Below are 15,947 nucleotides of genomic sequence, written 5' to 3'. Positions count from 1 at the left end.
AGCTTTGTGCCTTCCTCCATTTTCTTGCCGATCGGAACGGTGCCCGCCCCCAAATCTTAGTTTATAGATAGATAGATAGATAGATAGTTAAAGGTAGTGAGTGGCACATGGCTGACAGCAACAAACAGCGCGAGACGAGTGTTGGAGTTGTTTTTCGTCATACTTTACCGTACTTTTACGCTAGACCGAACACGGTAATTGACGGCTGAAAAGTGCAGAGTAATCTGTTTTTCATCTGTCAATTCTGGGACGTTCGAACTGTCAAAGAATGTTTCTTTCTGTTTTTTTTTTTCATTTGTTCTTCGTTTATTTTTCCGTACGATTGATGTGAAGAGTGAAATTTCGTTTGACGTTTGCTTACTGTGGATAATAAATACCAAAAATAAACGCTGTCGAAAATAACGACCGAAGGGGTTTGTTCAGCTTAGAAGCCAATTATATCGATGAGCTTACATGTTTTTGGAAGAATTGAAAGAGAACGTTAGATAATAGTATATAGGAGAAAGAAGACAAAAACAGCAATGTAGCGAAACAAAATGTTAGACGATTTTTTTGCTAGAATAGCACAATATCATTGAACAAACAAAAATTGGTGTGTGTTTGGCGTTGAAGTTTTACTATACTAAAAAAATATATATCAAATCTAGTTACATCTCTATTTAATCATGTGTGATTTTCGAGTGATATTTCGTGTTCGATTTTCAAACTAGTCTGCAATAGACAGAAATAGTCTAGTCAAGTGATCAACCATTTCCTGAACCTTCCTTCCTTCTCTTTCCTTACCACAAACATATTTAATCACCCAAAAAATACTCACCTAGCGGATTTTACAATAGATTTTCCCCTCTTGTTTTTATACCAAATAGTCCGTAGATTTTTCCACTAGAAATATGTTTTTGTGGGGCAAACTGCCATCCTTTCACAACTGTTTCAAAAAAAAACTTAGTATAAATCAATCTGTTTTCTTTAGTGCGTTTTTTGAAAGTAAAATTTACACTAGGTAACCCAGACAAACAAGATTGGTATCAGGACCTCTACCCAAAATTAATCCAACCTAGCAACAGATTTGTAAAACTATTACGGAATTGTGTACAGTAATTAAGTGTCCGTGAGCTCGAATCTAGCCACGACGTAAAGAACCAAGTTTATTGTCTTCTTAGAACAGCTCACTTATATTAACCTAGGATGACACATTCCTCTAGCTACTGCATTCTATTCTTTACATCTAGGACTAGTATTGTACTGAGTGATAGCTCATCACCGGATCTGCTCGTCTCTCGAGGTTTGTGATGTTTTGTTTGGTTTACATTAATGAAGAACAGAGGTTTGAATTATTTCATTTAGTTTAGCTAGGAAACCTTTGTAATTTGTAGTCAATCATATCCGAAATGAGTAGTTCCCCATTGGGGACTCATCCTTCGGGCAACGGGGACCATCACCGTGTGCCGCTGCCAGACAAAAGATCGCGTGTTGAACCGCGCCGAATGACGTGTTTGTTGTTAACACTCAACCATATTCGTGTCCCCCCCAACTGTTTTTGTCCTTCTTCCAGCAAAAACGCCTAAAATTCAGCTGTTGAAGCTCCCTCGCTTAATTCATCCGTCGTCATCGTCGTCATCATCGTCGTCATCACCACCACCAGAGTCGTCCTTACGAAAGTGCAGGTTTATCTACCTAGTTTACAATTTGTTCCGCTTCGTTTGTGGCAAAACTTATTCCCAGCCAAAGACTCAAGGATCCACATTGCCAAGCACCTGACCGGGGACGCCGCTGGGCTTGGGCTGGATGTCAGCCGACCGGAGTTTTCGTTTAGTGGAAATGAATTAAACACCTGCCGTCATCACCCACCACTCTCACGACTGACTTGCAATTACTGACGGACGGGACGGGGTTGGGTTGCACTCAAACTTGACACACCGAAAGACAGACAGACAGACCGACTGACAAAAACATGATTATTATATGCTTCAAAGGTAATATTTCCAGCTTGCGGTTTTCAGTTTGTTAGACAGGATTTTCCAACTAGGAACTTATCCAGAGATTCTCCTTCTCCTTAGTTCGGAAATTTTCTCTGTCGTTAGTTATTCGATCCAGGAATATTTCAAATATCCTTCACGATTGCGATCATTGAAAATCGTTTAAAATTCTAGTCTATGTCCATGAAGATGTGGTGCCTTACGCCACTCTCAGCATGTTGCGAATCGTATTTTAATAATAAGCTACAACACTCTGGACCTGAATAAAATTGAGAAATTTTCAACACTCAGAAGGTGAGATTTTGAATGTTTACAGCTCAGTAAATTTTTATTTTTGATTTGTAATATTATTTCACCAACTGATTGGAAATATTTCTACGCATCGATATGTTTGGATAAAGTCGCGTATTTTCATGTAAATATAAATGAAATTAATATCTGAACACTATGCTGGCTTTCCCTAACGGAGACGATGGTTTAGAAGGAGTAAGCAGGGTTGCCATATATACAGATTAATCTGTATTTTATAGACCAATCTTAAAAACCGCTCAAAAACCAAACTTTGTATTTTACAGACTTTTCTGATACATTTGATTCTGTATATAAGGATTGATGGTTTTCGACCAAAAATATAGCGTAGCGTAGTTCTTTATGATTTTCTACAATTTCTTCTGATGAGAGATAGATGATGGGCTTGGTCATTATGTACGGTAGTTAGAAGGAAAGACTGACAATAAACTATAATTATACACGCTTAAAAATAGTTACTCAAAAATGAGTACGATCTCACTCATCTACAGAAAAAGTGGAACAAGTCTAATTTAAATTATGTTCTTTGTTACTCAAATTTGAGTTCTTCCACTGGAAACGATGTTTGGGTAAAATCTACACATTTACTGAGTAATGCTTGATTTGTACATGATCCAAAAATAGAGTAGTTAGCACTTAAATTTTGAGTGAAATTTTTTTCCACATATACCACATTTGCGTAAAAATTGCTCCTTCTCCTAGCGTATTGTATTAAAATATTCAATAATTGACACGCAATACTTAAAATAACCCTACGGTGTTTATTTATTATTCCGTTTACAATTGATTTTTAACTTCAAGACATCATATCAAGTGGCGGTCGCTTGGAGTAGTGTGTCAATCGCACACTGACATACATGTTAGTAATGCTCAGGAAAAAATCAGATACTTATTTCTCATAAATGACATTTGAGCATATTCGTTTTCATTTTGAAGCACTCCTGGACACAATATCTGCGTCGATTGCACAACCAAGAGCACAGTTTATCATTCCGGTTTTTGCAGACACAACACCGTTTGTGTTAAGCGCGACTCACCCTTGAAATACGCGATCTCACTAACAAAAAATATAACCTTTTGCTACAAATGGTTATTACACCTTTTAGGCTGATCTTGCGAATAGTAACATAAAAACGAGCTCTTGCGTTAAACTCAAATTTAGAGTAAGAGTTAATCATTATCATTCATGGTAACTACAATTTTTGACGTTTCAATGTATCATTTGAAAATGAGTAACTAGTACTCAAACTCTGAGTAACTTTTTCTAAGCGTGTATACGAAGATTAAGCTGTCAGTGTCAGATTGGAGTTTCAATATCATTTCGTTTCGAAACGCTTCATTGCAAAAATCACTTTCAACGTATTTTCAACTACAACATTATGAAAGTCAGACGAAAAAAAAAGTGCTGGTTTCTATAAATTCGGATTCTAAATGACTTTTTTCTTACGTTGTGTTTCAATTTATCATTTTGATATACAGATTTTTGATTCCTCGATACAGATTTGCAGATTTTTCTCCAAAAAGATAGATATTGGATAGTTGGGAAGCAGCGCTCTGATTGGTCATTCAAAGCAAAAGCGAAACTGCGAAAGCACTCGATTCCTTAAGGGCTGAGGTAGGTAAAGTGGTAGTTTTTTTGCTATTTTCCCGTTTCAAATTAGATTTTCTTGGAAACGGTGCAGAATATAGGAAAACCCACCTGACAATGTCTTCGAAATTTAGTTGAGAATATTCTGTGAAATTTTCAGAATGATTCATTGAGTTTAGCGGTCGTGTTGTATTTTTTTCTGACTAAAGAACTGCTGAAAATTGGAACGCTCGGAAAGGCATACCTCTACTTGTTCATCGAATATCTCGGCTTTGAAGGCTTGTATCATAAATCTACCGTGACAAAGTCTAGATAATTTAGTTTAGATGCGATTAGTACATAAAAACATATATGTTATCGCGATAAAAATAAAGTCTTGTATTTTTCTGTGAAACAAAGTCAGTTTCAATGCATCCGCCCTTTTTTTCGCTTTGGTTTCCTGATAGCATTCTGAAAAAGGAGAGAGAAATAAAATTGGCTCGACAAGGCTGTCAAACACACAGACATTCAATCTTTGTGAAAGTTGAATATTTTTTCATTGTTCATTGGAATCCATGTAATGTCCAACCCATACGATAGATTAATGTGATAAAACTTCTCATCAAAATAATAAAATGTATGCTGGCAACTCGGTACAGTTTGCTCATATACGAGAGAGTACAAGAGAAATGCGATGCACAAAGGGAATTGAACGAGCCACGTGGTCGATTTAAAACTCAACACGTGACCCTCTGTCCTCAGACCTTAAATATAAGCGAAATTATAGCTAACAGGCAGTAGACGTCACGAGAAGCGATACGAAACGATTGCATGCTCTGAAAGGCTTGCTTTGATCAAATGAAATTTTCATTCGCTTGTTGACTTCGATAAGCTTGCATGGAATTGGAAGAATTAGAAAAAAACTCTTGAATGTTCAAGATTAGTTTCCAATTTTTTCTGAGAGAACACGTTCGGTTAGGAAAATATTTTTATTGCTTTCAACAATATCACAGAAAAAGGAAAGGCGGGTGGGTAATGTTAGAGACATAACCGGATGATGTAAATACGAATAAAATGGATGGTTCAGTTTCTTTGATGCTAAAGAATCTAAACACTGGACCTGGAGTTCTGGAGCTGAATTTTGGAGCCGAATGCTGAAACTGAATTATGAATCTGAACTCGGGCACTGAATTCTGAAACAGAACTCTAGAGCATAACTCTAGGTTTGGATTGTAGAACTGATCACTGAATCTGAATCTAAAGCTGAACACTGAACACCGAACTCTGGATCAGGCGGATTGCGGTCCTGGATTTGGTTTTCAAATTCGAATCCAGAATTCTGCTCCGAAAGACAGTTCTAGAATTTTGATCCAGAATATAGTTCAAAAATCTTTAAAATTCTGAATTCAGTTAATTTCTAAAATTTTGGAACTGAATTTTGGAACCAAACTCTAGATCAGTATTTTGGAGCTGAATTATGAACCTGGATTCTGGAATTCCTACTGAATTCTGGAACCGAATTTCGGTCCTGAATTATGGTCTGTGCCTCAGAATTCTGGTTCTAAATCTGAATTCCGGTTAAGAATTTTGGAACCGACCTCTGAACAGAACCTCAATTTCAGCTTCCGCATTCTGTTTCACAATTCAAATCCAAATCTAGAATTTATCTCCGAAATTTCCGGGTCCAAATCTTGAATCAAGACCCTGGCTAAGAATCAAGTTCTGAAATTCGGTTTCAGTTCCTGAGCTCTGGAACTCGATTCTGGCCCAGTATTCTGGACGAGTTATTGAATTTCAGATGTGAATTAAGGAGAAAAATTGACCTTGGCTTCTTAAACTAAATTTAACTAAACTCTAGAATTGGATTCAAAACCTGGATTCTTGTCTGAGCTGAACGAGATAAATACCCAATGAATTTATCTTGTTTGCTTATTAAACAAATTAAAGAGCTTCAATTTCGAGTTATTTGTGGTTATGTTGTACTATTAAAAATTATATTCCAAACTGCTGATCTTATCTCCAATGACTCAGAGAAAAATATTTGTTGATACATTTAATCAAACAAGAGATATTCACGATCAAAAACTTATCACTCAACCATAGTAAAGTAACAGGTTTTCACATCTCCCGAGGACAAAAATCGAACAGGCAACCCATTTCCAATCGAAGGAACTGCTCTGCCAGTGAGCTACTCTGTCGATGTAGATAAATCACATCTTAGATATTAGCTATTTTATGATGGAAAACACTCGCACAAATCGGTGATATTGTAATTTAGTATTACCTTCAGATGGCCTTATTTCGCAAATGATACAATAACAAACTTTTGAAAAATTTTCTCTCAAAATCCAAACTATTTTTGGTGCACTTCGGAAATAATTTTAAACAAAATGCAAACAATGACCCAAAACCATCAGAAATGATTACGAATCAAATTTCATGATTGAATTCAAGCATGAAAGCTGAAATAACACCTTAATTCGACACAATCCATTAAAATCCCGTACTGCACCGTACAAAAAAAACCAATGCTCCAGATCGGTGGTTTGAAGCATGTTTGGGATTCAAACTGGAAAGATTCTTAGTGTCAGTATAGGTTCGTATCACTAACCAGGCAATTTTCCAGCACACTTACGATTCGACTACGAAGTCTGTGATAATAGAAGATCAAGTTTTGCTTCGGAATGTAAAACATCAACTTCTCTATTTGACTTGGTTATTCGAAAAAAATGTACAAATTTTACAGACATGTTAATCGTTTGCTCGTTATCAATGCCACTTTAGTTTTTGCGAAGCATATTCGAAAAGTATAAGGCAGCTTTTCAAACAAAAAAAGGTAAGTGAGTAATGGGCATAACTGGAGGACGTCAATATTAATTAAAATGATATTCGTTCGTATTAGCAGATTGTGTGAATTTCACAGCTTTTACTGCTTCGCTTTCAGAATTGTAACGGTACAATTATACTTAAGATTGACTTCTTGGTGACAAATGTTTTCTACCACACAATTAAAGAACGCGAAACAAATGAGAGTGAAACAAATAGCAACATACAGAATTTTGATGTCGATTATTTCATTTCGGATTTGCATATTTCAGTCAAAGAAAATATCCCGATATTAAACACTGTTTGGAGCAGTTTTCTCGAACGCAAAGCAGTCAAATGCTGGATTTATTTGCGCTCGTCTGGTGGAAACTTCGCCCTATTGATGGTTTTTATCTCCGATTTGCAAAGAAGCAATCTAAATTAGAATTAGAAGGGCTGATTTTGCGTACTGTTCCTCATCGTTGTCTACTTTTCGTTGTATTTTGCTCCAGTACAAACGACCAGCAGTAGGATGACGCAATCGATCTTCTTTGAAGGGAAACTGGCTCTGCGAACGTCCAGCGATTGATACAATACTGAACTGAATTCTTGATACTGGAACTGAAATTGAGCTCTGGACCAGAACAAACCGGTATGATGCACTTGCTTTACTTCCTGCTCAGTCAACTATGCAGGCTAGAAAGAAGGAGACATATCAAGTGTTAACCTTTAAATCCTACCCAGGTACGAGAAAGACCTCATGAGTTTTCCTCTTTGATACTCGTTGATAATAAACATTTCAGAAAACTTCAATTTGAATTATTTGTGATTATGTCATACAACTGAACATGTTATCATAAATTGATGATCATATTTCCGATGGCATATAGTAAAAATTAAGTTGATACGTTAAATACGTAATGTAAGTCGTCAAATAGTAAAGTAAGTCAAATCGAATAATTATCAGGGAACAAATAAACGCATATTAGCTATGTTTTAGAGCAGTTCGTTTATTCAACCTCCTCTGTTAGGCTAAATATCCACACATTGGACTTGACGCAAGACACCAAAATCGGTTTAACACCTGCGCCATCTTCCTTACATATCTTCGTTCACTCTTTCTTCTAATCATTATCGTTTTCGAAGACCTACCCTGTTTTTCGAAGCTTCATAAACGCCCAGGATTTTCGTTTTGGGCACACTCCTGACAAGTTTGACGGATTTTTCACTTTCGGCGCGAAAACAATATCGTTGGCTTCGTGCCACTCCATCACCGAATCCGTATAACGGTACAATGCCAACTCCGGCCAAAACCGTCTGTCACCTGTGTGCGAAATGTTGATGGGACCGGTTTCTAAGTCCGGATTGCTGGGTTTGCCGCACGTACAGATCGCCTACCACACTCTTTGCAAAATTTTACTCGTTTCAGTTTTCTTTTACAATATTTTAGAAAAACTCAAATCTAATAACTTCACAGATAAAAATATTTTGTGATTTTACATTTATTTTCATATACAGTCTTGTTCAATGGAAAACTGAATGAATTTTATTGTAATTTTACATCAATCATGGTTTTAAATCAGATTTTCGTTTCAACTGATGTCTATTTCATAGTACTATCGGTTTACATGTCGTGTAAGTTTTATCTTTTCTTTCTGTGTGTGCCGCAAATATAAACTCTCTATCTCTTATAGTTTAGAAGATATAGATGATACTATTGTGCTATACAGGGTCCGGCACTCGAAGTGTAACCAATTAAAAAGGCCATAAATTCAGTTTGGAAAATTACTTTTACTTAATTCAAAGTACAAAATGTGTAAAAATAATACAAAATTCAGAATCAATTCACTTTTGCTCGATATGACCACCTTTTGCCTTGACTATGGCCTTGAGACGGTCATAAAACGAATCGCAAGCTGCCCGAATGTGACTTGCAGGTATTTTGGCCCACTCGCCTCGAGACTGGTGTATCTTTTAGTTCGGACTGGTGTATCTTTTAGTTCGGGCTCTCCAAAATGGCTTAAAGAGAATAATCCATTGGATTCGCATCTGGTGAATTCGAGAGCGCCATTGTGTGGACGTGATGAAGTTCGGAACGTTGTTTTTCAGCCATTCTTGATTCACTCGAGCTTTGTGGACGGTGCCGAGTCCTGCTGAAACGTCCATGGTCTGCCACCGAAATGTTTGTCTGCCCACGGCTTCAAAGCAACCTCCAGAATACTTTCCCGATAATATGTCGCATTTACCTTGACGCCAGGCTCGAAGGTCTGAAGTTGGTTACACTTCGAGTGCCGGACCCTGTATATAGTGAATGCTCTAAAGGATATTAATATAAGTTCTTTTGCAGAAACAAATATTCACTAGACACCATGACCATGTGCGAAGTCAACAAGAAGTCAGTTTTATGGCAAACTGATCGTCGACGTTCTGTATCACATGGTAGGAATAGTCAAATTGCCTGAAATTGCTCTACAAGGCAATTAAAAGACTCACAATGGAACATGAGGGAGGAAATTATACGGTCTGGTGAAGTTTTTCATGAGATGGTGTAGGAAGTTTCGTCAAAATCTACGGAAAAATTATTATGAATCTTACGGGATAATCCGGAGGTTTCGTTGATCCATACGAGACTTCAAGATAACTTCGGCTTTCAGCAAGACAGCAAGAATTTTTGATCGATTTTAGAAAGAACAGACTTCACTAATAAAGACTTGTAGCTATTAGTAGTCCTAAGAAATACTATAAAACCAGATAGAAATCATGTCGAAGCGCCTGCAGCAAGTCCCGAAGACCCAAAAAGAGAGCGTATTAATTCGCATCATCGATTTTCTGACCCTTATTACCGTTCTCACTTCCACTTTCACATTCACTTCACTTACATGTCACTTCACTTTATTTTACCTATTACCAATATCACGCAAAGTGAAGTGATCACTGTGGTGGAAAAAACTAATTTTTTCAACAAAATGTTGGTGGCGTGATGGTAATAATGACATCAAGTTCATCCAAGTATTTACTTTTGACTCTAAAGCGACTTTCGTAATAAGGACCTACATTCACTTCACTTGATTTCCACCGTGAAGTGATACCCATAATAAGGGTCACAGTCACTTCACTTGGTTTTCACCGTGTAGTGACACCGGTAATAAGGGCCTCTATATAAACAATACGTTGTTCTAAACTCAAAATTGTGAGTTTCTTGCAATTTCATCAAGAGATCCCCTCCATTAAACGGTTTCGCAAATGTACTTAATCTTGCACGTAGTGGTCTTTTTTCTACACTCTTCGAAAAAATCCTGTGATTTCACATCTTATTAGATGCACATAAATGGAGCAACGCAGTTCACGCAAATTTACATGGAAGAACATTCAATATTTTGTCTTAAATTCCATGACATAAATACATTAAAATAAAAAAAAATGGACTCTGATTGCGACTTGAACCGAGAATCATTGGATTACAAAGCGGGTCTGTTCATCGACTGAGCCACAGAAGCACACATCTGCTTGGCTGGTGAAAGGTGCATTTAAATGCTTGCAGTCGCACCTGATAGCAAAGTCAAAGTTACAGTTTGAAACCAGTGAAATACACGAATTCATCAACCACCGCGATATCGTCGCCACGCGTCATTATTCGGGTAGGAAGATGTTATATTTGAAAGCCTTTTCCGCTCAGATATTTTGTTTTGACGGATTTACAGTCAGTCCGATCCCAGTTTAGTTTATCTTGTTGAGCTATTTCAGGCAACTTGGCTATTCATACCATGTGATATCGAACTTCGACGTCGACAGTTTATCCTAGAATTGATAGTTTTGTAGATTTCGCTTGGTTTCGACATTTTCTTGATTTTGCGCTTGGTGAACGAGGTTGCTATTTTCTGCAAACAAAAAAACTATATTATTTATGTTGTTTAGAGCTTTTACTAAATATAGCAAAAATGTGAGTTTAAAATTGAATACATTGTATTTGTTGTTTTTTTTATTTGAATACTCGAAGTCTGAAAGTCTCTTTGATAAAGAAAACCAACCAACCATTTGAATACAATAAATGTAAAATGACTTATAAGTTTATAAATGAAAAACTTTAGTTTCCCGACATTATTCCAGGCTAACTCGAGAGCGGCATAAGTTGTAGATTGAAGCGCATGGTATTTAGTATGATTTTATAACTAAATACCATGCGTCTCCACCTGATGCTCTAATTTGATGGAGACGCATGGTTTTTCGATTGATTAATTTTTATTAGAAATCAGATATTATACCCGTTCACATTTTCTTGAAATCTGACAGTGAGTGTAATGTACTCATAAATGATTTATGTTTTGATGTAAATCTAGAGTGGTAAAAAAAATTGTGAGAGCGAATAAAAAAAGTTCTAAAATTTTGAATAATTGAACTTTTTTTTCAAATAAAATGTATTTTGAAAAATTCTGAAAAACAATCGGCAAGCTTTTCCATAATGCTTTTTTTGCTTGAGGTTTTTAAAAAAATTTATTAATATGTAAATCAGAAGAAACCACTGCTTCACAAAGTTAAAGGGTAAAATTTTTGAGAATATCACCTTCAATACAAACCCTTCCAAACATCTTAGCCAACAGCAGTTTCTATATGCATACTCGGCTACACCCTTTGTTCGGCATATATTGTTTCAAAAGGCCAAAACAATTTCCTAAAACGTCTTCTGAAACCAACGACTTCCACCTGTAGCCAATTCAATGCTCACTTATGTCTTTTTCGCTTGAGAAAAGTTAGACTAACCCTGGGTAGTTTCTTCAAACAAACCCTTTTCACAAAACTGTGTTGGTTTCGCACTTAGCAACGGGGGTTTGAGCAAACCTGCTATAAAAACCAGGTTCGAAACTGACTCGATTTCCAGTTTAGCAACGTTAAAACTAGCTTCAAACGAACGGTTTGACAGCGGTTAAGGTGGAAACTGGGTTTGGTTTGGCATCATGCGAAAACGACATTAGTTACTTGCAACAGCAAAAATAATAAATCAAAAGCAAAGCCTACTCTTCGTTGGCTTCAATACATCAAAATGCAAGGCAATGAATCGAACACGGAATGTCGTCTTCGTAAATTTCGATAATTAAATTTAGTTGTTTCTTTTATTTTACAACGAAAAAACTTCTATTGAAAGCAAAGTCATGGCGCTACATTTAGATTTTGCAGTCGATTCGTTAGTGAACAGGACAATTACTAAAGGGTGATTTTTTAAGAGCTTGAGAACTTTTTTAAACAATAAAACGCATAAAAATTGCAAAATCTCATCGGTTCTTTATTTTAAACGTTAGATTGGTACATGACAATTACTTTTTGAAGATAATTTCATTTAAATGTTGACCGCGGCTGCGTCTTAGGTGGTCCATTCGGAAAATCCGCTTTTTTATCGACAAATTTTGTTCAGCGATGAGGCTCATTTCTGGTTGAATGGCTACGTAAATAAGCAAAATTGCCGCATTTGGAGTGAAGAGCAACCAGAAGCCGTTCAAGAACTGCCCATGCATCCCGAAAAATGCACTGTTTGGTGTTGTACGCTGGTGGAATCATTGGACCGTATTTTTTCAAAGATGCTGTTGGACGCAACGTTACAGTGAATGGCGATCGCTATCGTTCGATGCTAACAAACTTTTTGTTGCCAAAAATGGAAGAACTGAACTTGGTTGACATGTGGTTTCAACAAGATGGCGCTACATGCCACACAGCTCGCGATTCTATGGCCATTTTGAGGGAAAACTTCGGAGAACAATTCATCTCAAGAAATGGACCGGTAAGTTGGCCACCAAGATCATGCGATTTGACGCCTTTAGACTATTTTTTGTGGGGCTACGTCAAGTCTAAAGTCTACAGAAATAAGCCAGTAACTATTCCAGCTTTGGAAGACAACATTTCCGAAGAAATTCGGGCTATTCCGGCCGAAATGCTCGAAAAAGTTGCCCAAAATTGGACTTTCCGAATGGACCACCTAAGACGCAGCCGCGGTCAACATTTAAATGAAATTATCTTCAAAAAGTAAATGTCATGTACCAATCTAACGTTTAAAATAAAGAACCGATGAGATTATGCAAATTTTATGCGTTTTATTGTTTAAAAAAGTTCTCAAGCTCTTAAAAAATCACCCTTTACAATCCCACTAACACTGTGAATTTTTCCTAGGCCAAATCAGTGAAACAAACCGACAAACTGGATTGTGAAACTTTAAATTAGCGGTGCACTCATCAAAATCGCGATTTTAAGGAGTTTATCGAAAAGTAGTTAGCAACATTGATTATTGAATAAAAAAGCGAAAAAAAAACATGTTTTGTCATCAGTTTTCGATATATTGTAGAAAAATAACATTTTCATGCATTTCACTGATTATATTGAAGAAAATCCTAGTTTCTGTGAAACGCTCGCACTTTGGACGTGACATTCTTCATTAAATTCTGCACAGTTACTTTTGTGACTTTCCTGGTGGCAGCTGTCCAGTTTTTTTTTGAACTCCTGCATGTTTTGGGACACTGTACCTTCCTTCCGAAAGTGCCGCTTGACAATTGCCCAATACCTTTCAATTGGCCGAAGATCCGGGCAGTGCGATGGGTTGATGTCCTTTTCCACGAATTGTACATTATTTTTTAACAACCACTGTAGAACGGCTGAAGCCAAATCCGGCCAGAAGAGAAGAGAAGCCTTATGCTTTTGTACAGTGGCAGCATTCTCTTCTTCAAACATTCTTCCTCGTACACATTGGCGTTAATTATGCCCTTCGTGAAGAAAATCGACGACCGCAAACCACAGGTACAAATTGCTTGCCAGACCAACACCTTCTGCCCAAATGTTTCCATCGCCACCGTGGTGTCAGCGTCGTCCAGGTTCTGGTACACCGATTTCGTATAATATTGCGGTCCGGGCAGCGCTCGAGAGTCTTCCTTGGCGTAGGTTTCGTCGTCGATCAGAATGCATCCGTCTTTATTCTGTAGAATCCGGTTATACAGTTTTCGCGCTCTTGTTTTGGCCTGAACTTGCTGTACCAGGGACTTTTTCGGCACTTTCTGTTTCTTGTACGTTTTCAGGGAGTTCCGAACTTTGATCCGTTGAATCATCCCGATGCTGGTGTTGAACTGCTTGGCCAAAACCCGCGTCGAAGCCGATGGGTTTTTCCTGATGTACTCAACCACTTTCAAGTCCCGGCCGGGCTGGCTGGGACCCGTTTTCCTACCGGATCGGGGCAAATCCTTCATGGAAAGGGTCTTACCGAACTTCTCGATAATATTTTTGACACTGGTGCATTTTCACCCGTTTTGCAATTTCGTTGCACGTGACACCACTTTCTGAGCACCAAGTGTGCAGAATTTTCTTTCGCGTTTCCGGATCAATTCGACTCATAATTGTAACGATCAACCGTACCGAAACCAATCGATTGCGCAGCTATTATTGACATGTAGACAAACATGTCACCGCAAAACACGCTGCAAAAAATTAAGCCATTTCAGAGTAACAACTGTTTGAATGTTGCTAACTACTTATCGATAAACTCCTTAAATCAAATTTATTTATTTATTCATTCGTCAAACAAATGTAAACTACAGACAAAACTAAATTAAATTTACTTGTACGTAAATCTATCGTTACAGAATGCGATGTTAGTTTTGTTTTCGCTCGGAAAATCCCTTATCCTAGAAGAATTACTCCATTTAACTTCAAAAGACGCTCAAATTAAAAGGTCATAGCAGTTCAATCATAAAGTAAATCTAAACGCGTTTTTTTTTGGGATTCGGTTTTAATCTTTGTAAGTGAAACTAAACAGTCTGACGGAAAACTCAACGTTGTGACTTCAAAAAGGTCTTCCAGCATTCTTCAGAACAGACAAAAGAACAATGCTGCTTTCGATTTCATCGATTGTACATCGATGAGTTTCAAATCGTTTTCCTTTTTCCAAATCGTTCGTACACTCCTGTGAGTTCGACAATCACCAAGAAAAGGTCCCGCACCTTGATTACTGTTCGATGTCAAATCTGTCAAAATAATGATAAAATAATAACTAAACGAAGGCTTCATTTTGAAAAGGGAGAACAAATATGTACTTAAAATATTACTATTTTCTTCTGCTTGTTGATACAAAAAAGTATTTTTATATATTTTTATAATAGTATAATTAGGCAGTAACTGATTACTAGCAGAAGATTGCCATTAAATCTATTTAAATATTACATACTTTTTCATTCGCATTTACATACAAGAGAGCTTTTCTTAATAATTCGTAATACGTAGACTGGACTCTATTTATAAAGCGGAATCATCTTTTCAAGTGTCCATTAGTAATCTAAGAATGCTTTTTAAAAAAAGTAACTACAAAGATTTTGTTTCCCTTTTGAATTCCGACCAGGTTCGCTGAACAAGCAAAACAATAAAAAGAAACATGTATGCATTCAACAACTTACTCATCGTCCAACACTAGCTTTTAATCGCAAACACCCGAACGAACGAAAGTTATTCTAAATCGCCCTTGACACCGAACGAGACACTTATCTACTTGACAGAACTTACCTACGGTTCGGAATAGACAAAAACCAACAAAAAAAATAACAACACTAAAGCCGAAAAGTTACTTGTTTCACGGTGACCTCCCACCTCCGTACCATCCCTATCAGGTTCCCAGGCACGGAAGGAACCACCTCGTTCCACGACAAAATATCACGTTACATTAAATGTATTAAAACAATTTCCTTTGTGCCGGTGGCTTTTTCAAACCGGCGAATATTTCCGGTGAAAGTTACAGCGATGGCGACGGCGGCGGCGACGAGGGCAGAAAGTTTTCTTCCTTCTAGAATTGCTCCAGAAGAAATTTCCAGTTCGAGTGCTCGGAGGAGGCCATAGGCGAGGCGCAGATTGGGAGGCGAAAGTTTACCGGCGCCAGGAATCTGTTTTTATTTGCAATTGCTGTCTCCCTGTCTCTTTCTTTTTTTTTTGTTGTTGTACTTCTGATCACGCGTATTACGGAATACTTTCCCATTCCGGGAGTTCCCGTTGGGAGATAAACTTTTCAAGACTTTTAATGCTTCCGCTTGTCCCCCCCTGTTGACTGACCAAACCGGAAAGCGCGTATGAGAGTGTGGCTGCACACACGTGCGATGGACTAATGGGAATTAATGGGGCACATCCGGCGATTAGTCGGGAACGAACGAACGAACGAACGAACCGAGCCGGAAGCGTTCGGGGTGGTTGTAAATACGAGGGAATGGTGGGATAGTCTCGTTTGTTTTCTCTTTTTTTTTAATATACTTTATGTAGGAATGAGTTTTACTTTCCAA

General features: G+C 37.5%; 1 protein-coding gene across 3 annotated transcripts in view; it reads left to right on the top strand.

Moving 5' to 3' along the window:
- LOC131438776 (RNA-binding protein Musashi homolog Rbp6) overlaps positions 1–15,947 on the top strand; it is a 1,824,137-nt gene that overhangs the window by 1,794,669 nt on the left and 13,521 nt on the right. The gene's annotated exons all lie outside the window — the stretch shown is intronic.

The sequence above is a fragment of the Malaya genurostris genome, chromosome 3 (assembly GCF_030247185.1).
Source record: "Malaya genurostris strain Urasoe2022 chromosome 3, Malgen_1.1, whole genome shotgun sequence".
Taxonomy (NCBI): domain Eukaryota; kingdom Metazoa; phylum Arthropoda; class Insecta; order Diptera; family Culicidae; genus Malaya; species Malaya genurostris.
This window is presented reverse-complemented; position numbering and strand designations above follow the sequence as displayed.